The following is a 7981-nucleotide window of genomic DNA, read 5'->3' as shown; positions in this document are numbered from 1 at the left end:
TGGTAAAAGTGCAACCAGAATGTCAATCGACAACATGCCCGGGGTACAAATTTGCTCTACGCGTCCCTAGGTAGGGTACTTTTTCATACAAACATCAAAGTGTACGGTGCACAAAGTGGCCGGAACAAAACTTGCTCGGTCAGACCTGGTACGGGCCATAACTCGAATACTAAACGTCGCAGATGGGTGTCGTAGAACAATTTTAAGTTCGTTCTAACGATTCTACATCCGATCGGATAGTGGTTTTTCGACCACTTTTCAACATTTTGTGACACCCCGAACCTAGGGGCAGCTCCCTAGCTTTTTTCAAAAATGTGCACCGAACGGGCCAGAGAGCTCGAGTAGTCGAAAAAATTTTTTTTGCTAAAACCCCTCAAAACGTGTCAGGAACGCACCCTAGATGATGAAAAGTGCAACCAGAATGTCAATCGACAACATGCCCGGGGGTACAAATTTGCTCTACGCGTCCCTAGGTAGGGTACTTTTTTCATACAAACATCAAAGTGTACGGTGCACAAAGTGCGCGGAACAAAAATTGCTCGGTCAGACCTAGGACGGGCCATATCTCGAATACTAAACGTCGCAGGAGTGGGTGTCGTAGAACAATTTAAGTTCGTCTAACGATTCTACATCCGATTCTGGATAGTGGTTTTTCGACCACTTTTCAACATTTTGTGACACCCCGAACCTAGGGGCAGCTCCCTAGCTTTTTTCAAAAATGTGCACCGAACGGGCCAGAGAGCTCGAGTAGTCGAAAATTTTTTTTTTGCTAAAACCCCTCAAACGTGTCAGGAACGCACCCTAGATGATGAAAAGTGCAACCAGAATGTCAATCGACAACATGCCCGGGGGTACAAATTTGCTCTACGCGTCCCGAGGTAGGGTACTTTTTCATACAAACATCAAAGTGTACGGTGCACAAAGTGCGCGGAACAAAAATTGCTCGGTCAGACCTAGGACGGGCCATAACTCGAATACTAAACGTCGCAGATGGGTGTCGTAGAACAATTTTAAGTTCGTCTAATGATTCTACATCCGATTCTGGATAGTGGTTTTTCGACCACTTTTCAACATTTTGTGACACCCCGAACCTAGGGGCAGCTCCCTAGCTTTTTTCAAAAATGTGCACCGAACGGGCCAGAGAGCTCGAGTAGTCGAAAATTTTTTTTTTTGCTTAAAACCCCTCAAAACGTGTCAGGAACGCACCCTAGATGATGAAAAAGTGCAACCAGAATGTCAATCGACAACATGCCCGGGGGTACAAATTTGCTATACGCGTCCTAGGTAGGGTACTTTTTCATACAAACATCAACGTGTACGGTGCACAAAGTGCGCGAACAAAATTGCTCGGTCAGACCTAGGACGGGCCATAACTCGAATACTAAACGTCGCAGATGGGTGTCGTAGAACAATTTTAAGTTCGTCTAATGATTCTACATCCGATTCTGGATAGTGGTTTTTCGACCACTTTTCAACATTTTGTGACACCCCGAACCTAGGGGCAGCTCCCTAGCTTTTTTCAAAATGTGCACCGAACGGGCCAGAGAGCTCGAGTAGTCGAAAATTTTTTTTTTGCTAAAACCCCTCAAAACGTGTCAGGAACGCACCCTAGATGATGAAAAGTGCAACCAGAATGTCAATCGACAACATGCCCGGGGGTACAAATTTGCTCTACGCGTCCCTAGGTAGGGTACTTTTTCATACAAACATCAACGTGTACGGTGCACAAAGTGCGCGGAACAAAAATTGCTCGGTCAGACCTAGGACGGGCCATAACTCGAATACTAAACGTCGCAGATGGGTGTCGTAGAACAATTTTAAGTTCGTCTAATGATTCTACATCCGATTCTGGATAGTGGTTTTTTCGACCACTTTTCAACATTTTGTGACACCCCGAACCTAGGGGCAGCTCCCTAGCTTTTTTTCAAAATGTGCACCGAACGGGCCAGAGAGCTCGAGTAGTCGAAAATTTTTTTTTTTTGCTAAAACCCCTCAAAACGTGTCAGGAACGCACCCTAGATGATGAAAAGTGCAACCAGAATGTCAATCGACAACATGCCCGGGGGTACAAATTTGCTATACGCGTCCCTAGGTAGGGTACTTTTTCATACAAACATCAACGTGTACGGTGCACAAAGTGCGCGGAACAAAAATTGCTCGGTCAGACCTAGGACGGGCCATAACTCGAATACTAAACGTCGCAGATGGGTGTCGTAGAACAATTTTAAGTTCGTCTAATGATTCTACATCCGATTCTGGATAGTGGTTTTTCGACCACTTTTCAACATTTTGTGACACCCGAACCTAGGGGCAGCTCCCTAGCTTTTTTCAAAATGTGCACCGAACGGGCCAGAGAGCTCGAGTAGTTCGAAAATTTTTTTTTTTGCTAAAACCCCTCAAAACGTGTCAGGAACGCACCCTAGATGATGAAAAGTGCAACCAGAATGTCAATCGACAACATGCCCGGGGGTACAAATTTGCTCTACGCGTCCCTAGGTAGGGTACTTTTTCATACAAACATCAAAGTGTACGGTGCACAAAGTGCGCGGAACAAAAATTGCTCGGTCAGACCTAGGACGGGCCATAACTCGAATACTAAACGTCGCAGATGGGTGTCGTAGAACAATTTTAAGTTCGTCTAATGATTCTACATCCGATTCTGGATAGTGGTTTTTCGACCACTTTTCAACATTTTGTGACACCCCGAACCTAGGGGCAGCTCCCTAGCTTTTTTCAAAATGTGCACCGAACGGGCCAGAGAGCTCGAGTAGTCGAAAATTTTTTTTTTGCTAAAACCCCTCAAAACGTGTCAGGAACGCACCCTAGATGATGAAAAGTGCAACCAGAATGTCAATCGACAACATGCCGGGGGTACAAATTTGCTCTACGCGTCCCTAGGTAGGGTACTTTTTCATACAAACATCAACGTGTACGGTGCACAAAGTGCGCGGAACAAAAATTGCTCGGTCAGACTAGGACGGGCCATAACTCGAATACTAAACGTCGCAGATGGGTGTCGTAGAACAATTTTAAATTCGTCTAATGATTCTACATCCGATTCTGGATAGTGGTTTTTCGACCACTTTTCAACATTTTGTGACACCCCGAACCTAGGGGCAGCTCCCTAGCTTTTTTCAAAAATGTGCACCGAACGGGCCAGAGAGCTCGAGTAGTCGAAAAATTTTTTTTGCTAAAACCCCTCAAAACGTGTCAGGAACGCACCCTAGATGATGAAAAGTGCAACCAGAATGTCAATCGACAACATGCCCGGGGGTACAAATTTGCTCTACGCGTCCCTAGGTAGGGTACTTTTTCATACAAACATCAAAGTGTACGGTGCACAAAGTGCGCGGAACAAAACTTGCTCGGTCAGACCTAGGACGGGCCATATCTCGAATACTAAACGTCGCAGATGGGTGTCGTAGAACAATTTTAAGTTCGTCTAACGATTCTACATCCGATTCTGGATAGTGGTTTTTCGACCACTTTTCAACATTTTGTGACACCCCCGAACCTAGGGGCAGCTCCCTAGCTTTTTTCAAAAATGTGCACCGAACGGGCCAGAGAGCTCGAGTAGTCGAAAATTTTTTTTTTGCTAAAACCCCTCAAAACGTGTCAGGAACGCACCCTAGATGATGAAAAGTGCAACCAGAATGTCAATCGACAACATGCCCGGGGGTACAAATTTGCTCTACGCGTCCCTAGGTAGGGTACTTTTTCATACAAACATCAAGTGTACGGTGCACAAAGTGCTCGGAACAAAAATTGCTCGGTCAGACCTAGGACGGGCCATATCTCGAATACTAAACGTCGCAGATGGGTGTCGTAGAACAATTTTAAGTTCGTCTAACGATTCTACATCCGATTCTGGATAGTGGTTTTTCGACCACTTTTCAACATTTTGTGACACCCCGAACCTAGGGGCAGCTCCCTAGCTTTTTTCAAAAATGTGCACCGAACGGGCCAGAGAGCTCGAGTAGTCGAAAAATTTTTTTTTGCTAAAACCCCTCAAAACGTGTCAGGAACGCACCCTAGATGATGAAAAGTGCAACCAGAATGTCAATCGACAAATGCCGCGGGGTACAAATTTGCTCTACGCGTCCCTAGGTAGGGTACTTTTTCATACAAACATCAAAGTGTACGGTGCACAAAGTGCGCGGAACAAAAAATTGCTCGGTCAGACCTGGTACGGGCCATAACTCGAATACTAAACGTCGCAGATGGGTGTCGTAGAACAATTTTAAGTTCGTCTAACGATTCTACATCGATTCTGGATAGTGGTTTTTTCGACCACTTTTCAACATTTTGTGACACCCCGAACCTAGGGGCAGCTCCCTAGCTTTTTTCAAAAATGTGCACCGAACGGGCCAGAGAGCTCGAGTAGTCGAAAAAAATTTTTTTGCTAAAACCCCTCAAAACGTGTCAGGAACGCACCCTAGATGATGAAAAGTGCAACCAGAATGTCAATCGACAACATGCCCGGGGGTACAAATTTGCTCTACGCGTCCTAGGTAGGGTACTTTTTCATACAAACATCAAAGTGTACGGTGCACAAAGTGCGCGGAACAAAACTTGCTCGGTCAGACCTAGGACGGCCATATCTCGAATACTAAACGTCGCAGATGGGTGTCGTAGAACAATTTTAAGTTCGTCTAACGATTCTACATCCGATTCTGGATAGTGGTTGTTTCGACCACTTTTCAACATTTTGTGACACCCCGAACCTAGGGGCAGCTCCCTAGCTTTTTTCAAAAATGTGCACCGAACGGGCCAGAGAGCTCGAGTAGTCGAAAATTTTTTTTTTTGCTAAAACCCCTCAAAACGTGTCAGGAACGCACCCTAGATGATGAAAAGTGCAACCAGAATGTCAATCGACAACATGCCCGGGGGTACAAATTTGCTCTACGCGTCCCGAGGTAGGGTACTTTTTCATACAAACATCAAAGTGTACGGTGCACAAAGTGCGCGGAACAAAAATTGCTCGGTCAGACCTAGGACGGGCCATAACTCGAATACTAAACGTCGCAGATGGGTGTCGTAGAACAATTTTAAGTTCGTCTAATGATTCTACATCCGATTCTGGATAGTGGTTTTTCGACCACTTTTCAACATTTTGTGACACCCCGAACCTAGGGGCAGCTCCCTAGCTTTTTTCAAAAATGTGCACCGAACGGGCCAGAGAGCTCGAGTAGTCGAAAATTTTTTTTTTTGCTAAAACCCCTCAAAACGTGTCAGGAACGCACCCTAGATGATGAAAAGTGCAACCAGAATGTCAATCGACAACATGCCCGTGGGTACAAATTTGCTATACGCGTCCCTAGGTAGGGTACTTTTTTCATACAAACATCAACGTGTACGGTGCACAAAGTGCGCGGAACAAAAATTGCTCGGTCAGACCTAGGACGGGCCATAACTCGAATACTAAACGTCGCAGATGGGTGTCGTAGAACAATTTTAAGTTCGTCTAATGATTCTACATCCGATTCTGGATAGTGGTTTTTCGACCACTTTTCAACATTTTGTGACACCCCGAACCTAGGGGCAGCTCCCTAGCTTTTTTCAAAAATGTGCACCGAACGGGCCAGAGAGCTCGAGTAGTCGAAATTTTTTTTTTTGCTAAAACCCCTCAAAACGTGTCAGGAACGCACCCTAGATGATGAAAAGTGCAACCAGAATGTCAATCGACAACATGCCGGGGGTACAAATTTGCTCTACGCGTCCCTAGGTAGGGTACTTTTTCATACAAACATCAAAGTGTACGGGTGCACAAAGTGCGCGGAACAAAAATTGCTCGGTCAGACCTAGGACGGGCCATAACTCGAATACTAAACGTCGCAGATGGGTGTCGTAGAACAATTTTAAGTTCGTCTAATGATTCTACATCCGATTCTGGATAGTGGTTTTTCGACCACTTTTCAACATTTTGTGACACCCCGAACCTAGGGGCAGCTCCCTAGCTTTTTTCAAAAATGTGCACCGAACGGGCCAGAGAGCTCGAGTAGTCGAAAATTTTTTTTTTTGCTAAAACCCCTCAAAACGTGTCAGGAACGCACCCTAGATGATGAAAAGTGCAACCAGAATGTCAATCGACAACATGCCCGGGGGTACAAATTTGCTATACGCGTCCCTAGGTAGGGTACTTTTTCATACAAACATCAACGTGTACGGTGCACAAAGTGCGCGGAACAAAAATTGCTCGGTCAGACCTAGGACGGGCCATAACTCGAATACTAAACGTCGCAGATGGGTGTCGTAGAACAATTTTAAGTTCGTCTAATGATTCTACATCCGATTCTGGATAGTGGTTTTTCGACCACTTTTCAACATTTTGTGACACCCCGAACCTAGGGGCAGCTCCCTAGCTTTTTTCAAAAATGTGCACCGAACGGGCCAGAGAGCTCGAGTAGTCGAAAATTTTTTTTTTTGCTAAAACCCCTCAAAACGTGTCAGGAACGCACCCTAGATGATGAAAAGTGCAACCAGAATGTCAATCGACAACATGCCCGGGGGTACAAATTTGCTCTACGCGTCCCTAGGTAGGGTACTTTTTCATACAAACATCAAAGTGTACGGTGCACAAAGTGCGCGGAACAAAAATTGCTCGGTCAGACCTAGGACGGGCCATAACTCGAATACTAAACGTCGCAGATGGGTGTCGTAGAACAATTTTAAGTTCGTCTAATGATTCTACATCCGATTCTGGATAGTGGTTTTTCGACCACTTTTCAACATTTTGTGACACCCCGAACCTAGGGGCAGCTCCCTAGCTTTTTTCAAAAATGTGCACCGAACGGGCCAGAGAGCTCGAGTAGTCGAAAATTTTTTTTTTGCTAAAACCCCTCAAAACGTGTCAGGAACGCACCCTAGATGATGAAAAGTGCAACCAGAATGTCAATCGACAACATGCCCGGGGGTACAAATTTGCTCTACGCGTCCCTAGGTAGGGTACTTTTTCATACAAACATCAACGTGTACGGTGCACAAAGTGCGCGGAACAAAAATTGCTCGGTCAGACCTAGGACGGGCCATAACTCGAATACTAAACGTCGCAGATGGGTGTCGTAGAACAATTTTAAATTCGTCTAATGATTCTACATCCGATTCTGGATAGTGGTTTTTCGACCACTTTTCAACATTTTGTGACACCCCGAACCTAGGGGCAGCTCCCTAGCTTTTTTCAAAAATGTGCACCGAACGGGCCAGAGAGCTCGAGTAGTCGAAAATTTTTTTTTTTGCTAAAACCCCTCAAAACGTGTCAGGAACGCACCCTAGATGATGAAAAGTGCAACCAGAATGTCAATCGACAACATGCCCGGGGGTACAAATTTGCTATACGCGTCCCTAGGTAGGGTACTTTTTCATACAAACATCAACGTGTACGGTGCACAAAGTGCGCGGAACAAAAATTGCTCGGTCAGACCTAGGACGGGCCATAACTCGAATACTAAACGTCGCAGATGGGTGTCGTAGAACAATTTTAAGTTCGTCTAATGATTCTACATCCGATTCTGGATAGTGGTTTTTCGACCACTTTTCAACATTTTGTGACACCCCGAACCTAGGGGCAGCTCCCTAGCTTTTTTCAAAAATGTGCACCGAACGGGCCAGAGAGCTCGAGTAGTCGAAAATTTTTTTTTTTGCTAAAACCCCTCAAAACGTGTCAGGAACGCACCCTAGATGATGAAAAGTGCAACCAGAATGTCAATCGACAACATGCCCGGGGGTACAAATTTGCTCTACGCGTCCCTAGGTAGGGTACTTTTTCATACAAACATCAAAGTGTACGGTGCACAAAGTGCGCGGAACAAAAATTGCTCGGTCAGACCTGGTACGGGCCATAACTCGAATACTAAACGTCGCAGCTGGGTGTCGTAGAACAATTTTAAGTTCGTCTAATGATTCTACATCCGATTCTGGATAGTGGTTTTTCGACCACTTTTCAACATTTTGTGACACCCCGAACCTAGGGGCAGCTCCCTAG

Source organism: Anopheles gambiae (assembly GCF_943734735.2).
Source record: "Anopheles gambiae chromosome X unlocalized genomic scaffold, idAnoGambNW_F1_1 X_unloc_90, whole genome shotgun sequence".
Classification (NCBI taxonomy): domain Eukaryota; kingdom Metazoa; phylum Arthropoda; class Insecta; order Diptera; family Culicidae; genus Anopheles; species Anopheles gambiae.
The sequence above is the reverse complement of the archived record's forward strand: the minus strand, read 5'-3'. Positions refer to the sequence as shown.